At 36.7% G+C, this 20,578-nt stretch overlaps 2 protein-coding genes and 1 non-coding gene across 6 annotated transcripts in view; 2 read left to right on the forward strand and 1 right to left on the reverse strand.

Moving 5' to 3' along the window:
- The window catches only part of LOC123681900 (cGMP-dependent protein kinase, isozyme 2 forms cD4/T1/T3A/T3B), a 132,056-nt gene extending 128,159 nt beyond the window's left edge, over positions 1 to 3,897 (reverse strand). Inside the window, exon 1 of the mRNA XM_045620252.1 lies at positions 3,507 to 3,897. The gene's annotated coding sequence lies outside the window, so the exon portion shown is untranslated. The remainder of the gene's footprint in view (positions 1 to 3,506) is intronic.
- LOC123681902 (dorsal root ganglia homeobox protein) overlaps positions 1 to 20,578 on the forward strand; it is a 108,003-nt gene that overhangs the window by 17,139 nt on the left and 70,286 nt on the right. Inside the window, exon 1 of one of the 4 annotated variants that reach the window (XM_045620258.1) lies at positions 19,699 to 19,988. The exons of the other annotated variants lie outside the window; for them this stretch is intronic. The gene's annotated coding sequence lies outside the window, so the exon portion shown is untranslated. Of the gene's footprint in view, positions 1 to 19,698; positions 19,989 to 20,578 lie in introns of those variants that run through there. 4 annotated transcript variants of the gene reach the window in all.
- On the forward strand, positions 8,417 to 8,489 carry Trnar-ucu. The gene has a single exon. It is a non-coding gene; the product is annotated as a tRNA-Arg (tRNA).

A 20,578-nucleotide genomic window follows, 5' to 3' on the forward strand; every position in this document is an offset into this window, starting at 1 on the left:
CGTTTTTATTTGAATGGCCTGTGACGAATGATTCAGGAGATATAACGATTTTTAGAGGCAAATTCAATTTTTTCCAAAATTTCGAGTTCAAATTTCTTTAAAACTGGGAGCTCTACGAAGAATCTGTGAGCAGTGCCATAATTGACGATCTCTGATTAGCCGAATTTCGATCTCACCTGAAAAATTTTTCGTCCAAAAATTTTCGTAAAATTTTCTATACCTGACCCTTAGAAAATTTTCTGAAAAATAAAAGTTTCTTCATGGGAATATTGTATCATTTTATTGATTGATTCGACTATGTAGATTACGAAAATGCTTACAGTTGGGCGATCAGTACATTAATACATAAATTATAGGCAAAAATCTGTAATTTTTAAAGAAAAAATTGATAATTTTCCCGAAGCTGCCACTTCTTCTAGACATGGGCTACGCACTTGAAACCTCACTATGTTTTAGAGCGGAACTTGAAGTTTGGAAACGTTTTTATTTGAATGGTCTGTGACGAATGATTCAGGAGATATAACGATTTTTAGAGGCAAATTCAATTTTTTCCCAAATTTCGAGTTCAAATTTCTTTAAAACTGGGAGCTCTACGAAGAATCTGTGAGCAGTGCCATAATTGACGATCTCTGATTAGCCGAATTTCGATCTCACCTGAAAAATTTTTCGTCCAAAAATTTTCGTAAAATTTTCTATACCTGACCCTTAGAAAATTTTCTGAAAAATAAAAGTTTCTTCATGGGAATATTGTATCATTTTATTGATTGATTCGACTATGTAGATTACGAAAATGCTTACAGTTGGGCGATCAGTACATTAATACATAAATTATAGGCAAAAATCTGTAATTTTTAAAGAAAAAATTGATAATTTTCCCGAAGCTGCCACTTCTTCTAGACATGGGCTACGCACTTGAAACCTCACTATGTTTTAGAGCGGAACTTGAAGTTTGGAAACGTTTTTATTTGAATGGTCTGTGACGAATGATTCAGGAGATATAACGATTTTTAGAGGCAAATTCAATTTTTTCCCAAATTTCGAGTTCAAATTTCTTTAAAACTGGGAGCTCTACGAAGAATCTGTGAGCAGTGCCATAATTGACGATCTCTGATTAGCCGAATTTCGATCTCACCTGAAAAATTTTTCGTCCAAAAATTTTCGTAAAATTTTCTATACCTGACCCTTAGAAAATTTTCTGAAAAATAAAAGTTTCTTCATGGGAATATTGTATCATTTTATTGATTGATTCGACTATGTAGATTACGAAAATGCTTACAGTTGGGCGATCAGTACATTAATACATAAATTATAGGCAAAAATCTGTAATTTTTAAAGAAAAAATTGATAATTTTCCCGAAGCTGCCACTTCTTCTAGACATGGGCTACGCACTTGAAACCTCACTATGTTTTAGAGCGGAACTTGAAGTTTGGAAACGTTTTTATTTGAATGGTTTGTGACGAATGATTCAGGAGATATAACGATTTTTAGAGGCAAATTCAATGTTTTCCCAAATTTCGAGTTCAAATGTCCCCAAAGCCGGGAGCTCTACGAAAAATCGACGAGCGGTGCCATAATAAAAAATTGTCTCAAATTTTCCATACCTAACCCTCAAGAAAAATTTATTTCGACGAAAATTCCCACATAGGAATTTATATCGATTGATTAAATAATATTGATCACGGAAATGCTTGCAGTTCAGCGATTAGTCCATTATTTCGCAAATTATAGGTCTAAAACTGAAATATTGAAACAAACTTCTGATAATGTTCTCGAGGCTGTCAATTCTCCTTGAGGCAAGATACGGACTTGAAACTTCAACATGTATTAGATCATAGCTCGATCTTCAAAAAACGTTTGGGGGGGACTGTGACCAATATTTTAGGAGATATTAACGATTATTGTGTAAAAATTCAATTTTTACGGTTTTTTATTTCAAATTCCGAATTTCAACTCGTGTAAAATTTCGTGTGAACAGCATCATCATTTTAGTATATTCATTTTGTTGTATTACAGGTTTCGTGAATATATTTTTGAGTTATTAAAATCAATCAATGGAAATCAAATTTCATTAAGTCGAAAATACATATTCGAACAATCATTCTAGATATTCAATAAGTGATTCGATATCCTTAGAGTTAAGAAAAGCAAGGCGAAAGGTTGAATATCAAGGTCAAAAAAATTATATCTGAAAATTGATACGGCATGAAATCATGGAATTAAAATGAAATCAATAATTTTACGATGATAATGAATATTCTAAATTCTTTATTGTCGTCTTGCCCTTTATGGTAATCAATCGCACTAACGAAGATATTCCATGAAAAAGAGAATTACTATAATTAATATTTTTGCGCATAGGTATTTCAATACGAAATTGTATCTGAGGAATATCGATATAGAAATTTAGTGAACTATATTATGCATTGGCTCAAAAGTCCTGACTAGTTGAATTTGACAGTCGAACTGTCGAACCACAGATAACAGCGATTTCGTCACGGTATATAAAACAACAACAAAAAATCCAGTGACACGATGAACTAGGAAATGAGTGAAACCGAAAGTTTCAAGGAGAAAGAACATAGCGGAGAACGTTTTTTTTTCCCCGACGTGTTTGCTACAGCCACGAGCTATTTGCGGTATATCTCTGTGACCCCCCCACCATAGAGGTTCACGAACCTGTCTCATTCAGATAGATGTTAGCGGTTTGTTGATTTGTCGAATCAAATTCTGGTGTGTATTTCCTGGTTAGCACCAGGAAGCGCTGTATGCGTTGACACGGTCGACTGACCAGATTTAATTCGGTTAAAATTCAAATGAGAGATTTTTACATATAATAGAGGTGCCTATATATATACGTTCTAATCCGCATTAATATTCAACGAACGTTCTGCGAAATGAACAGGCTAATTTCTGAAAACGTTCGAAAAGTTGTACGTATTATAATATTTTATGGATCAACAAATTAATTATTTTTTTTTGGAACCGGTCGTGGCGGGTGTGGGCACCTTTAGAGGCTCGATCGTAGGGAAATTCGAAATGTTGAGTTTGGGGAATTTGATCACACAGACAACGTGGTATTGAATCGAATTTATGCATATGAGGAAGTTAATACCTAGATAAATATTACCTTCAATGATATTATCCTTGGTATGAATTCTGTTATACCGGCTTTTCATGAATTCCTTTAAACTAATCAGTGAACAGTTTCCTGTCAATGTGAGATTTCGTTATGTTTGGAATATAAGGAAAAAAATAGATAACGTATCTATCTATACATCTGTACTTTTTTCGCAACGTTACTTCCAATACGGAATGAAATGAATCATTAAAATTGTCGTATAAAATTTCAATTCTCAGTAACCGATATCGCATTTCGAAACGTGTATATTTTTTTTCGATAACTTTCGCGAATGAGGTCAAATCCTATCAGTATACGTCCGATAAAATTTCCACGGTCTAAATCCACCCCTAACTCTAAAAATAATAGCATCTATGGTCGACTCACCACCACAGAAAACGTCATTAAAATCCTGCACCCCCGTCAAGGTTAACCCATCTTCATCTCACACACACGATCACAGAACACACGAAAGGGCACTACTACTAAACGTCACAGACACACACGTAAACGTCAACTGTCAAGGCCAGCCGAGATCAGCCGTTTGTCGACACGCGCGTTTTTTCGCATCTCTTTTTTTTTGTTGTTCGTTTTCGCTTTGGGACAGTTTCTTTTCCGCGAATGTACAAATAAAAGGAGGTATCTCTCTCGACGTTAGGAACAAGTGGTTAGGTCGCGAGAGCTCTAGGCCACCTCGCCTCGAAAACAGAACATCGGTTTTGCCTTCCCCTCGCGTCTTTAGCTCCGCGCTAGCCCACGGTTTAACACGCGTTTTCCCCCCACCACGGAGGAATTCGCTCGGGCCATCAAGTAGGCATGTGTACATTCTCGGCAACAAGTTGTCGGATGGGGACCGGTGCTATTGTAGCGCGGACGTCACTCTGTGTCGCGGACTGTCGTAAATGCAGATGAATCTTGTGAATGTATCCGGACGTCAAATTGACTATTATTATCGTATTATATTTCAATTCGTTGGCCGGTATGAGATTTTCTTTCATGAATCCTTAATTTGATTATTTTTTGTGTGACATTTGAAGGTGACAACATTGTCGTCGAAACGGCGTTAAATGTAAACAATTTCGTCTAAATGAAATATTTTAAACTTCAAACGTTTTTCTCGATCTACCGGTAATAGAAATGCTGTTAATAATACTGAGAAGAAGAAGAATAATTTCATGGCTGGTCAACTTACGTCTATGGTGCAGCTGTTCTTCTTCACAACTTTTCAGGACGTCAATGTCCAAAATAAAAATTGCCATGATGATAGCCAACCTCAGTAAGGAGACGGCTTATTAAGAAGAATTATACAAAAAAATACAAAATATTGCAACTCCGGGACTATTAGTTACCTACGTTAAAGTTTGCGATAAAAATATTCCATATGATTGTGTCATTACGTTTTCCCAAATTTCGTTAATTTTTGTATATTTTCCAAGCAATGAATTTCTCAAAAAAATTCCTCAAATCTTAAGTTAGAAGGATCAATGCTAAGATGCATAGAATCCCTGGTGTGTGTACTGATTCGATTTCGTTTCAGATTTTTCGAGATATCCACCTGTTGCTTTGGTGTTCTGCTTCACCACAGTTCTGTAAGGTGGCGCTCTTCAGAAATGTTCGAATTCCCGCTATCTGCCTGGCGCCGTTTAAAAATGAAATACTGATTTTAGACTTTGCAAACTTTCACAATAAATTAAAATTTAGTTCCTATCGAATTTTTAATGAAATGAATGGAAAATAATGACAGAGTATAGAAGATTGTTACGAGCATAGAATATAAAATATTATTGTTCTATACTCAAAGATTACGAGAGCCAAGAATCGCGAGAAATGTCTAATATAAACGATGTATGCGCCATCTGTAACATACGCGATCTCTCGAAAACAAGTGGGTATAAATCAGAAAAATATCCAGTTTTGTCTAAAAGTTTTACCTTACACCAGGTTGTCTATGCATCTTAATCAATGTATAACTGACTTGTGTGCCGAAACTGTTGAGTAACTCCATTTTAATCTTTAAATTAACTTATGTTGATCTGCCAAAAATGTGGATTTCGTTGAAGAGGCACAATTCATTTCAAAAATACGAAAAAAATGTGAAATATGATAAATGATCTTCAATCATGGCGAAAACGCTTAGTTCGAACAATATTACAGAGATGATTGAAAAAAATTGCAAAATGTGAATTAAGTGGATTCGGTCCTTACTTGATGAAAATTCACTATCAAACGAAAAAAACAAAATTAATTTCCACAAATATTTTGATAATAACAATTATTTTTTCGCCAACACTATGGCTTCTTCAAGGTTGAAATTGATCAGTTGAAATGTAAAACTAACTGCAAACGTTAGTTGTTAATATTAAAATATGTATGGAAATTAATTTAATTTTAATTCATTCGCAATGTATGTAAGCTCCTATGGAGCAGCTCCACAAAATTACCTCTCTTTCAACTAAAACCCCTTCTCAAAAAGACACATCGACGATATCAATCACTGTTGACTATACCGACACTGGACATAAACTATCGATTGTCTCTGCAATTGCAATCGATAGAAAACGACCATTTGCATACAGTGCACCATTCAGCATTGAGAGATGATGCCGCAAATCTACTTGGATTCTTCTAAGGAAGCATCGGGCCATCTTTGGTAGGTGTGCTGTATGTCACGGACTTCAGGTGGGTAAAATATAAACGGCTATCTCTGAAGTGGAGAAAGAATCGCTGAAATTGTTTGTTGTCGCCATCCCGATTTGGGCGATAGAAGGCGTTTTGACATCTGCAGAAGTTGATGGGTCAATCATCGTACTTTGATTCTTGCGTATGTAGAATTGCATTCTTAATTGAATCGAAATTTTTCAGATAATATTGATAGGGAACGTAGGTTGTCTTTCAGCCTTCGAGATGATCTGATAGCGCCGTGGATTTGATTTCATCGGTACTTATTTACGATACCGTCAGCGCCATCTAGCGGTGGCGCAAGCAAGGAATTCGTTTCGAATACAGTAACCTGCATTGAAATTAAGAGCGACGCAGAATTCTGTATATAATCGAAAGAATACTTATGCTTTTCTGGGAAAGATGTCGCGATTGATATCTTTTTGAAAAATTTGGGAATAAAAGGTGTTTATCTCAATTTGGGAAGAAATATCTTCCCGTTCTTTTCATCCAGGTATTTTCCCTTTATTACCCTAAAAAAAAAACTGAAATTGAAGAAAATCACTTGTTAATTTAGATGAGAGGTTTTGATGATACGATCCTGTTAAACTTTTTTTGATGATTTGATGTATTGTTATTTTTTTATTTTTTTAGGTGTTTCCACTCAATTTCCTATTGTTCTAGTGATGCGATCACAAATATCAGGTATTTCATTCGATTCGCATGATTTTTTATAGTTCTGATGATAGAATCAACCAAAGTCTTCATCTGTTCTGACATATTGAGTTTTTTTCCGATATTCTTCGAGATTTTCTGTGGTTCTTATCAAACGATCCACATGAAATTCTGCATGATGCTTCAAATTGTCGTTCTACATCGAAAGGCAGAATTCCATCTCCATAAAATTCAAAATTTTGAATTTTCAGAAAAATATCAAATTTCTAGGTTGTTCTGTTCGAGAGTTTCCTTGTTTACTAATTGGCCGGCATCACAAAAACTATCATCGTGACGAAATAATAAAATGAACTGTTCGGGGAGCGAACGCTCAAAAGACGAGAGCAATCAACATCATGGCAGTAGAATATGGCTAATTATAGTTTGACAACTTATGAAATATCTGTCAGTTTTTTGGGAAAATATCGGATTTATGTATTTATATTATGGACAGTGATAGCGACTCCGAAGTACTTACTCCTCCAGAAATAAGGAAGGTGGCAAAAATATCGATTGTCAGAAAATTTGATTCGCATTGAGAATAACCACTTTGCTGCCTAAGCCTAAGCAGGAGAGTAGTTACTTTGCTGAACGTTCAAAATCCACTTTGCAGCCGAAACTAACACAAATTGCTGACAGCACAACATATGTGGCTCCGATAAGATTCAACATAACCCAATAAAATATTCAAATGACAACCGTAAAGACTCCATATAAAAGGCTCCTGTCAACTCCTCTAAACCATCAAAAACCATCAACACTCTCCATCAATCCATGAATTTATTCATCAGAGCACACATAGAATCGCATTATCTTCAATCACCATCATCATCCCAACGGTCCCCCACCCCGACATAACCTGCAATCATGATATCGCGATCGAGTGTCATCAATCCAAGATAAATAAATTCAATTCGTCCTAGAATGCGATCTAGTACCCCGCAAAGCTCACTCGATTTCCATGCAATTTGATGGCGTGGACCGAGGCCAAATTGAATCCGATGCTCGAATTAGTATCGTCAACATGGGGCAATTAACACAAAGGCATGTACGCCTATGCCGTCACCCCCTCGGATAAATTATTCAAGGGGCCCATTGAGTCGAGAGGGTGGCACCCATGTCGAGGATTAAAGATCCGATTTGTAATTTGCCGAATGTCGGTTCCGAATGCGGTAACTTTTGGTGCGCTTTATGCGCCAAGTCGATTCTATGGATGAAGGGCATAACTAAATTCACTCGAAGAGGGAAACCACTTTTTTCTTGAAAATTCGTTAACATAGTCATTTTCAGGATCGATATATGTTCAAAAACGCTCCTCTTACCTTACAATATCTTTTCTGTCTTTGCTTTCAAAATAGGCTTCAACCTTGACAATCATTTCTTGATTAGAGCCAAATTTCTTTCCCTAGAGTTTTTTTCTCAGGTCTGCCAAAAACCAGAATTTTACTTAATTCCATTCAAAGCAGAGTCATCGTTCTGTTTCCATTGTAACCTGTCAAATTGTATAAACCTATAGCTTTTCGACAATTTGATATCGATTGTCATATTATAGTCCAATAAAAAACAAACTTCTTCTAACGTTTATTATCATAGGTATGTAGATATTATCACAAGACCCGGGTCGGCCAAGTTGGTTATGAATTCTCTGTTTTTTGTTAGAGATTGGAGATTCTTCGATTCAAAAAGACTGCTTTACTGCTCCATAAGTTTCTTTTGTTGATATTTTTTCTTCTCAGTCTCATAAAAAACGTGTTATGGAAAAATTGACGTTGTTTTATCCGCAGTTACATTTTAAATGTCGAATGGGGATTAGGAACTCAAGAAAAATGAGGTAGTCATTGAAATTATTCTCTAATATTTCGAAATGAAAGTACTTGTTCAGTTATTTGGAAACTAGTAATGTTATTGTGAAGCTCTGTACATCCGTCCCTGTGGCGCAGAGGATAGCGCGTTGGACTTCTAATCCAAAGGTCGTGGGTTCGATCCCCGCCAGGGATGCACCTTTTTACAAGTGTGCGTTATCATTATTATGGGTAATTTCCAATAATTCAACAATTGAATGTATCAGTTTCTCAAGGGGTTTTAATAATAGTGATAGCTTTCCATTGAAAAACAACTTTCTAACAAAACTCAAAACTTTTCGAGAACTTCGTTTTTTTATTAAAATCATCAGGTTTTATGGAAATTTATTGCACTTCAATAATGTTTTCCTCTCGAAGCGATATCATAGTAATGAGTAAGTTATGACGGTTTGGTGAAAATTACAATTTTCGTACATTATCTCGACATTTAAATGAATTATCGACATACGGTTTTCTGTTTCTCTTGTTTGACTGAAAAAAGGTAGAAAATGTGCTATTCATTTTTGGGCGCTCATTCAAAATGTTTTTTTTTCAGCATTTTGTTTTCGAAATACAGGGTGTTAGAGTATGATTTATTTTCAATTTTTTTTCTCATATCACAAAAGTGTCAACTTGAATTTAGCATAGATATTTCAACTTGAAGTTTTTATCATGTGATATGCTAATTTTGAATGCAAATCTACAGGGTGATATTTTTTCTGGACAGTGACCGCTTTTTGGTCCACTGGTATGAAGAAACTTTGGTCTAGTAGTACTAGACTTTGGTCTAGTACTACGCTTTTTGTTTGCTTGTAGTTTTGTCGTATCTATACTCTCGATTTCGAGAAAAAAAATTCAAAAAATGCTGTAGTAACCCTCAGGAAAATCCAAATTGTTATGAATCTCCAGTTCGAAAACTGTGATGAATAAATATATCATAAGTTTTGGTACTTATTCACCTAATTGTAACGAATTTTAAACAATATTCAATACATTGGTAAAATGATACGAGAAACACCCTGTATCTCGAATACAAAGCGTTTGCAAGCCCAGATTTATATCACTTATCTTTATTAAAAGAATCCCTTAAATATTCCTGTATTTTCCAAATAATATACAGGGTATATTACTCCAGGCTTTGTTCGATTTCATAATTTTCCATCCAGGATCTAAGACACATGAGGCATTTTATAGATTCGTCGCCTAACCTATGGTGGGTTTCAGTGAGTGTATGAGCAGCTCTGTAAAATTGTCTTTCAACAGGAGCTGAAGATGCTAGCGTTGATGAAAAATCCTTGGCCATTTCGGCCAAGTTTGGAAAGATATTTCTGAAACTACCAAAATCTACCAATAGATTTCATAGAAACGTGAGAAAACTATTGATAAAGTCACAAGGACGAAGGCTTTAGTCTCTCGGCGTTCGAGGAATCCCCTTATTCAGTCTGAACGCGCACGAGATTGCAGAAATATATGCCGTGCGACGCGTGCTTATCAAACTCAAGTAATATCAAGTAGCTCGATATCAAGTCAAACAATAAATATCTAAAATCAAGTCAAGTCAAGCTCAAGTATGTAAGTTTTCACGAGCTTGATTTTCAAGTCAAGTAGTTGGTTAAAATGGCAAGCCACTCGGTTTGATGAATCTCTAGACGAGACCTATCCTATAATTGAAAGCTTTCAATTATCACTGTTCGACTTAGAAACACCAAAACAACTCAAAGCCTCCTCCAGTCCATCTTGGAGGCAGAATACCCCTCCAACCCCCATTCCAAAATACCCCCCCGATACGTCCGGGCCGTAACGGCAGAAACGGAGAGAAGAAACGGTTTAAAATTTAAACGAATAAGGGTTGAAAAAGCAACGTCAGTCTACTTTATACCGACGGCAGCGCGGCAGCAGCAGCAGAAGGGATATAAAACTTCGGGGGGACGTGGCGGGGCGTAGGGGGGCGAAGTGGGGGCGGCGGCCAACGCTACCGGGCGGCTTTGATCTCTTCATATCTCTTACAGATGCAAATTTCATTTCGTTCCGCCGTTCCCCATCAAAAATATGAACTAAACGATAACTTTATTCATTATTCATACCTCGGGCCACGCCGCCGCCGAACGTCCCGACGCCCCCCCTCGGGCGCCCGCGATGCACGATACTCAATCACGTGCACCACGGCTATTTACTTATTGTTTTAGGGGTCTCCGGACGTCGATTATTCTTTTCCGTCCGCCCCCCGCGGATCAATCACGGAACGCGCCCCCGGGGCCGATCGGACGGGGCCAATTAGCGTCCGGACGCGGACGCCGGAAGGAGCATAGAATCGAAAGGAACGAAAAAAAAAGGAGGTGGTGGTCTAGGCAGGGATCGCGAATCGGACGTTTATTGGTTTTTTAATCGGACTCGCTTGATTGCTTTAGGGATGACGTTCGAATCCGGTATACGTGTATTCGAATTCGATTATAAAGGTTAAAACAATAAGAAAATATCATGGATGTTGGATATAGGGATTCATTAAGCCGAGTAGTTTGACATTTTTAACAAATACTTGATTTGGAAATCAAGCTCGTGAAAAATTACATACTTGAGCTTGACTTTACTTGATTTTAGATATTCATTGCTTGATTTGATATCAAAGCTACTTGACATTACTTGAGCTTGATATGCACGCGTCGCACGGCATATATTTCTGCAATTTCGTGCGCGCTTAGACTGAATAAGGGGATTCCTCGAGCGCCGAGAGACTGGACCATTCGCCAATGTGACTTTATTAGTAGATGTCTTACATTTATATGAAATCTTTTGGTAGATTTTGCTAGAGTCATAAATATCTTTCCAAACTTCGCCAAAATGGCCAAGGATTTTTATCAACGCCAGCATCTTCAGCTCCTGTTGAAAGACAATTTTCCAGAGCTGCTCTTACAGTTACAAAAACTCGCAATAGGTTAGGCGACAAATCTATAAGATGCCTCATGTGTCTTAGATCCTGGATGGAAAATTATGAAATCAAACAAAGCATTGAAGTTTCTCAATATTGTGGAGCTTTATTTTTTCATTATTTTTTATTTTGTTATGTATTATAGTGATTTAATTTATGTTTCCATTTCAAAAAAGTTGATATTTTCGGTTCATTTGTACAATAAGTTTAATGAATTTTAGTGTTTTTTGCAAGGTTCCTTCCCATTTCATCATTTTTTGTTGATGTGACACTACAGAATAAAACTGCTAAAAATCAAGTAGCTTGATATGATTCACAGTACTTGATAAACAAATACTTGACTTGAGATTGTAAAAGTACTAGCTACTAGTAGCTTGAAAATCAAGCCAAGCCGTGAATCCCTAATTCAGACAGAGGAAAATATAATAACTAGTAATATAAAAACTTTTCAGGAATGTGGACAATGCTTTATTTTATTCTCACAAGTTTACTTTTGCCAACGTTTCGGGGGCGATTTCCTCCTTCTTCAGGGCTAAAAAACAAAAGGACATTTAACAAACAATAACAAGGACAGCTCCTGAAGCTAACCTCAAGAATATCAAGTGTTCGAGAAAACAGCAAGTAAGCAATATTTCATAAATTATTTGTTGGAAATATAAAGTATAATGTAAATAAGTTGGATATGAAATTCTGTTAGGTTTCGGTTATCGCGTCACTCTCATCTCTCTCTATTAATCCAATTCGCTTAATCGTCATTTCTGCTATTAAGTATTTAGGCTTCCCCATCAGTTGCGTCGGTTGCGGGGATGGATATTGTTGTTCGAGGGGGGGGAACCCGCGTTCGAATTTTAATGGGGGGCGGAATGCGAAATCAAAGCGGGCTAATGCGATAGCCATGGCAGACGCGATGATGGGAGCGGCAGCGGCGGCATCAGGAGGTGACGAAGGATTTGCCTGTCAATTTTCACCGAGTCGCGGAAATACGCGCGATTCGGATTTTCCATGGTGTTTATTCGTTTCCGGGAACGGCGCGTCCGCCCCCCTGTGTCACAGATGTCCCAGGGGGAGGGGGGGCGGCTATTTCGCGCGCTTTTATCCGGTTCGACGTTCGGCCGATGACCAAAAAGAATATTTGAATATAACTGCAGAATTAGTGCGGGTTGGATCCAGTTTTTCCAGGGAAATTTTCCTAGGACTGGGGAAATTCAAGGTCGTTTGAGGGACGGGGAGGAACTTTATAAAAACTACCAAAATCTAAAATGAGTCTAAAACAAGTTGCAGAGTGGGCTACCATTCCAACACTAATAGAAATTCGTGTTGAAAGATAGCGAGATATTTTGTAATATTGGCATCAGAACTCGGGTGTAATTTAACATTCAAATTCAGAATTGATTAGTTTTTTATTTACTGAATCCAAATTTCTTTACTTATAGGATTAAATTTTGGTAGTGGTGTGTTAGTATGTATATTCTAAAAAAAGTTGCAGAATGGGTTCCTATTCCAACATGAGTGTTGAAATTGTCTTCTGCAATGAGTATTAGACGATATTTTCTATATTTCAGCCAAGTTTTGTGAAATATTGTCGAAATTCAAAGAAACATTCAGATTATACGTCCTAGTGAATTTTGTTTTGTATCTTTGCAGTTGGTGTGACTGTTACGAAAATTGACAGATATTACGGAATTTAAATTAGATTCTTACGTATTGAATTTTGAAATAATTTATAATTACGCATTAAATTCGTGAATTATGTCTGACGAATTCGATTTAACACCACCAGATTTGAGAGAAATTGCAAATAATGTTGCTAATCATTTCACTATATCCAAATTATATCATATTGACAAATGACGTGTGTTGAAATCGGAAGTCAGTGTAGACAACCACAAAACGAAAAATATAACTGCAAAAAAAGCTGTAATGAGTTCGTTACAGAACTGTTTTTGGAACTGTAATAAACTCATTACGATACTGAAATAGAGAATGTTAATTTATTCAATTATTCTATCGATATTTCATATTGAAGAGAACGATTATGTAAATATAATAAAGAGTAGTTAAAAATTATTGTAACTATAGTAAGTAGGTGTTGAAATATTTGAATTTTCTTATCTCAAATTTGGAAAGAGAGAATTTGAATACGAATTGAAAACACATAATATGTAATTTATGACATTCAATGTCTAAATTTGGTCATATTGAATAATTGAATGAATTTTTCGTTGTTTTGACAGTTCTTCATCGAGAATAATAAGGTAAAATATGGGTGTGAAAGATTTGCTCTGATCCCTGAATCTTTCCTCAGTTCTGGACCTCCATCAAGTTTTCACTAAATTATCCCCGTGTATACCTACAGAGAGATCCAATCTAAATTCAATCGTTTCTCAGCCGCGGCGTCGAAGACGCCGAGGACCGAGCGACGGGTGACGCCTAACTTGGCAGCCTACTCGATTCTCGCAATCAGACGTCCTAAATCTGATTTGGTCCTCCGTGAGCGGAATCGAACTGCGAACTCCGACCATCAAACGAAGACGGCTATGGATTCTCCGATGATCTGTTCTAATCGAGATTTTTCCTTCGTTGAGACAATATTTTGTTTCCATTTGGAAGTTATTTCATAGATTTCTACCTATCTTAGAATATATTGCGAACACTCTAAACTAGGTATAGGGTATAATAAACTTAGATACAGAGAGTATACGCAATTTTTACATGTCCCCAACATGGTTAGATTACGTTGTCGGATTGTGATTATTTTCAAATCCACAATTTTACTATATCATTATCAATGTATATTATATTGAGTGGAATATATTTATTTGAGTGATTCGCGATTAAATATGCAAATTTGAATATTTGGAATCCGATATTTTTCCTAATTGTCGAATTTATAATGAGCAGAATATTTATTATTTTCTGTATCTATCTGCTGAAATCCAAAGTTTGGCAACTTTTGCTCTCCTAGTGTCATCGGTTGGTTCACGTCGTTTGGCGCGCTTGAAGTTTGTCTTCTGAATTTATGATATATTTTGCTATTTATTTCAATATATTTTGAGTTAATATGAAACGTTGATTCATTATGGGACATAAGAAGTGCGTTCTTTGTGGAGAAACTCGCGAATTGAGTGAAATATCGTATCACTGATATGTTTTCATTTCCGCGCGCTTCGTGTCAAATTCGAAAGTTCATGTTGGGGACAAAATTTGCCTACTGCAAACGACATATGCTCCTTCTATATCTATGTTTATTACTCTGAGCTCTAAATCTTATTCTTTTGATCTCCAGTTCACTCAATTATATCGACGATTTGAACTTAGCTACCAGTCCAAACACAATGTACGCGGCAATTCTAACAGGGAGCAGCCGGTAGCTAAGTTCACAGTGTCAGTTAAATCTAGTAGTAGGACTTAATACAAAGTTCCCAATATGCTTTTTGTCGAAAACTGACCTAGCTCTTGATTAGGGGATATCATTGTTGCCACATTTCAGAATTAGTCGTAAGTCCCTATTTTTTGAAGAAACAACGTTGCATTTTCCTTCGAATCGATCGCAAATCAGGATGGGCAGAACGGATCGCCGTGATCACGGCAGCAGAATTCGTAGTAGTTTTTGCCCTAACTCGATCGCTCTGGTGCTAAATTGGCGCGAACAACGGCAAATTCCATTACTGCCTTATTTATTAGCGACCGAGGCCGAAACGCCTTTCTGGCGCTTTATCGAGTTGCGGACGTCTATCCGGTTAACGTACTCGGACGGTTATTTGTTCCGACTTTGAATTGCCGTATCGATTGCCACCCCACAACATCCCCCCACCCCCTAGTTCCGAACTACGGCCGGTCACGGAATCTCCAAGACGGTGGCGGAGGTTTTGGGGGAGGGTGGACAAGGCTATGTTCGAGATTTGCACTTAGAAAATACAGGGGACCTATTCTCTGGATACGCCACTGGATTGGAAGAGGATCAGTGGGAAGAATAAGAAATATAGTTCCAAGAAGTATGAAAATATTTTGATAAAAACGTATTCATTTGCCTAGAATAGTTATTTATAATACAAGTGCAGAAGGCATTGATATTCTTCCACGAGTTCAAAATTCAAAAACGAGCCACGAAGTGGCGAGTTTTGGAATGAACAAGTGGAAGAATGAGCCTTCTGTACGAGTATTATACATTATTTTCTCTAATTCATTGCATTTTCATTGAAATTAATGAAATATGTCCATAAATATCATTTAGTGATTTTTGCATTGAAAAATGTTGGTTGGCAGAACTGATTTCTTTAAGGCAAATTGATGAATTGACAGATAAAGCCGTGGCGGAAAGTTCGGAGTACCAACATATAATAATAAAATATAACCATGAGAACTGTGCGTTTCTGATATATTCTCGCACGATTCTGTTCTACAAGATGTGGAAGAATGAACGGAATAACCACAGAATTAGAGAAATGTAATTTCAACAATTACAAACAAAAATAAATTCTTGAAACTATACCTACAATAAAGAAAATATCTGAATGAAGATTTTCGTGCAAGTTCAAAATTTGGCTAACTTGGGATCGTGGATTCTAATTCTGTTCATTGTTTGACCCTAACTTTCGTGGTTTTCGAAATATCGAATTCGAATGTTTGAAAAATTATAAAAATTGGACCTTTATAAAATGCGTTATATTTGTTGATTGGGGATTCACTGCTTGGCATGATCATTAAGCTACTTGGCTTGAGCTTGACTTGATTTCAATTTATTTATCAAGTACTTGAATTATATCAAGCTAAGTACTTGGTTTTTAGCTGTTTCATTGTGTAGTGTCACGTCAATAAAAAAATGATGAAATGAGAAGGAACCTGCAAAAAACACTTTTATTTATTTAGCTCATTGTATAAAAAAACCGAAAAATTCAACTTTTTTGAAATAGAAACATGAATCAAATAACTATAAATCATAACAAAATGAGAAATAATAAAAAATAAAGTTTCTTAATACTAAGAAACCTCCAGGCTTTGTTTGATTTCATAATTTTCCATTCAGATTCTAAGACACATGAGGCAAATTATTGATTTGTCGCCTAACCTATTGCGGGTTTTTGTAACTGTAAGAGCAGCTCTGAAAAATTGTCTTTCAACAGGAGCTGAAGATGCTGGTGTTGATAAAAAATCCTTGGCCATTTTTGCCAAGTTTGAGAAGATATTTCTGAAACTACCAAAATCTACCAACAGATTTCATTGAAGAAAACTACTAATAAAGTCACACTGGCACTCGGCGCTCGAGTAATACCCTTATTCAGTCTAAGCGCGCACGAGATTGCAGAAATATATGCCGAGCGACGCGTGCATATCAAGCTCAATAATATCAAGTAGCTTGATATCAAGTCAAGCAATAAATATCTAAAATCAAGTCAAGTCAAGCTCAAGTATGTAATTTTTCACGAGCTTGATTTTAAAGTCAAGTTATTGGTTAACATGTCCAGCTACTTGACTTGATTTAATCTCTAGTTCTCTTATACACTAATCAATAATTCATATATGTATATATGTCATAATAAAGGTTCTATACATGATTTGATTTGGGAGAATAATCGAAATCTGACAACCCTGTAGACAAATTCTCATATAAATTTTCGGTTTATATCCTTTCTTTCGCCTCATCTATCACCCGATCTACCTCATCATCGCGGTCTGAATTGGGCGAAACAGGTCCATCAGTCTCTCCTCATCCCAAAGACCTTCCAGCATCCCTCTAGCGCGTACCAATCTTGGTCCTATTTATCCCGGATATTCCGGGAACGAATCCCAGCGCGTGATTTATTTTTCGGCGGGGCGTAAAATGTATTTCGATACGGCGATCGAATAAAAGTCATTTTTCACCGGGCGCGGCAAATGCCCCCACAGAAAATTGGCGACATGTTTATATTTATAAAAGTTTTCCAGTTTTCCCCCGGAATTTTATCGAGATCCGGATATGGGATTTTTATGAGCTTTATTTGTTGCCGGATGATGTATATACGGCAGAGGGGAGGGGGGGCGGTATGGTTCGAGGTGTGGTTTAGAAATTGATCATGAATAAATGTTTAGGTATCGTGGTGTGCCTCGTCGATAGGGGGTGGTAGAGGAAAAAGTCGATTTATTTTCAGAATTTATATAGCAGATCTAACCACTAAATTTCCGCAGCTTACGTTGCAAATAGTGTAGAATAATAGGTGAATTAATGCACGGTATATTTCCTTTAAACCTATAGTTTATTAGAACAATGTTCTCAACATCTAGTATTATTAGAACTAGATGGAATCTAAAATTCTTCTCTAAGGTTATTTCAGATTGAAACAGCATATTCCCAAATCTTTATGGTTTCGTTACATAGTTAGAACCTAAACTAAGGCCTGAATGATATTCAAAAATCAGTTTTTGACAATATTTTAGATCCTTAACTGCATGGTCTATCGAAATAAACCTTCGTTAGACCATGAAAAATCTGACGTTTCCTCGAAACATTTTTTTTAGACCTTATACCTAGGTAGTTGAAATCTGAAATTTTCTCTGAACCTAGTTTTTCAAGATTATGTAGAATGTTGTCTGAATCTGGTTTTTTAGGCCATGTAGCTTAGGATCTAAATTTTTTCTAGAACTCACGCCTGTTAAACCTGTTTTATTCAAAACATGTATTTTAGGGCCGAAAATATCCTCGAAACCTGCTTTTACTAGACCATGTCTTTAACTGAGTACCTATCTAAAATATTTTATAAACTCAGACTGAGCCAAATATTACTAAAACCTGGTTTCGTTAGATCATGTAGTGCGTAGTCTAACAAAACTAGTATAAGAGAAATTTTAAGACCTTACCTATCTACCTAACTGAAACAGTTCAAGATCTAAATATGTTTATACCCTGTAGCTTACAGAATAAAACATATTATTATTATTATTATAGATAGATAGATAGATAGATTATTATAGATCCCAAACTTCATGGTCTATTAAAATTAAGCCTTCTTTAGACCATGCAGTTTAGTATCTGATGTTTTCTCGATATCATTTTTTTTAGACCATGTAGGTAGTTGGAATCAAAATTTTCTCCAACTCTAGTTTTTTAAGATTTAAAAATGTTCTCGGTAGCTAGTTTTGTTAGACCATGTAGTTTCGGACCAAAAATTTTCACAGAACCTGGTCTTGTTAAACATCTTTTTTTCGAACCATGTATTTTTGAACCAAAAATTTCCTTGGAACTGGTATTGCTAGACCATTTCTTTAAGTGAGGAACTGAAATGTTTTATAAACTTAGACCAAACCATACATTCCGAAAACCTAGTTGCGTTAGATCATGTAGTAGGTTTAGAGAAAGTTTAAGTTTTAACTACATGATCTGTCTTACTGAAACAGATCAAAATTTTGAGAATATTTTAGAATTTAAACTGCATGGTCTAAGTTTAGAGAAAATTTTAGGTCATACTAAATGGTCCAACGGAAGGAGTTTTTGAGGAAATTTCAAGTCCTAAGCTAAGTAACAAGGTTTTGAGAAAAAGAAGGCTTCTTTGAAAAAAAGTTCGCAACGCTTTGTCTGAATTTTAGTAACGAAAAAATTCAAGACGAACAATACCATAATTTGCTTAAAGATATACCTAGTCCATTCCTGTGGATATCTTCAGTGGCTACGCCAGCTTTCAAAAAGAGGGGTGGCCAGGGGAGAAAGATTTTTGTTTGGGGGGGGGGGGGGGGTCAAAGTAAATCGAAATTAGACTTCTGCTAATGTTGCAATTATTTTAGCCTTAGTATGTCAAATTTTAGGGGAGGGCAGCAGAATTTTACTCCTATCTCTCCTATCGTCGCCATTGGATATTTGGCACATTAAGGCTCCATAAAAACCGTAAGAATACACCAATAATTCGAGAGGATAAGCTAACAAAGCATCATTCCGCTCAATTTGACAATTTGCCGAGATTTAACGTCCTCTCGACGAATCTTCATTCCTCCGGATCCGACCACAAACAAATACCCCCATTATCCCGTAATAATCCCCGAGCTAAGAGCCCTAATTCCCGGTGCCACTACGCCGCGGCGTCAAACACGCGAATCCGACCTCTCACGCGATATATAAAACCCCATTTGCCACCTTAATCGCCCCCGAAATGAAAAGAAAGTCAAAATAAAACAATTTGTCACAATCCGCGCGCAAAGAAAGCCCCCCTAAACAAATCTATTAACTGTCTCCCCCTAATCCCGGATCGTAAAAAAACTGTTTAGTGTTTGTCCATAAAGTGTATTGGCATCCCGCCTACCCCCACCCCGGCCCCGTTTCTCGCGAACGATTCGTCCCGTTTCTCTCCCACCCGACGCGCTCGCCTATCTTCCGTCCTTGGCCAGGCCACGCCCTCCCCCTCAACGGACACGCGCAGGTCCCGCCGCTTCGTACCTCCCATAGCAACCGGCGATCGTCCGTCATATGGTCGCAGCCTCCTCCGATCAGAGGGAAGTTTCGAGCAGAGCTTTTCCGCGAGCCGTCCGAATTGCGCGCAGCGAAGTTTTTCCGGTTTGTTGAGATTTTGGCGAAACTGTTAGTTTTTATTTGCTTTTTCCGGGTCTTTGACGTAGACTTTATGGGGACGTTTGGAGGATTGTTCTGAAGGAGAGACATTTGACGTTTGTGATTTTATTTTTGTTTGGATTTTCCCGAAGTTTTCCGACGGGTGTTTTGGGGGTTTTCCCCAGGTAGTCATCACGATTTTCGGCGATACACATAAGGTAATTTGATTTTTGTGTGTTTTATGTGATTGTTTTATATTTTGTCAATTTGTTGAGTCTATTTTTGGATCATTAAAGAAATAAGGGAAAAATTGAATGTTGTAAATTTAAATGTATCTACAATTTTTCGTATAACTCTATCCATCTTCATGTTTGGAATATTCACTGATAGATAGTGTTATAGATGATGAGAAATAACTGAAAACAAATTTAAAAATGTAACATTAATAATTAAATGATATCAAGGAAAGTTCGATTCAAAATTGTTTGAATGCTAGAAAACCTCAATGCTGATTTATCTGATTCAAAAGGATTCAATTCATGTTTCAATTACCATTTTCTTTCTAAATTTATCAATTTGATTCGAATCTTTTTCCATGAGAAGCTAAATCAGAGAATTCCTCTCTTAGGGTAAACCTCAGAGTAATAAACATAGATAGAGGGAGCATATGTCATTTTCAGTAAGCAATTTTGGCCCCAACATGAACCATTAAATTTGACATGAAGCGCGCGGAAATGAAAACATATCAGTGATACGATATTTCAATCAATTCGCGAGTTTCTCCACAAAGAACGCTCTTCTTATGTCC

This window comes from Harmonia axyridis, chromosome 6, assembly GCF_914767665.1.
Source record: "Harmonia axyridis chromosome 6, icHarAxyr1.1, whole genome shotgun sequence".
In the NCBI taxonomy this organism is placed as follows: domain Eukaryota; kingdom Metazoa; phylum Arthropoda; class Insecta; order Coleoptera; family Coccinellidae; genus Harmonia; species Harmonia axyridis.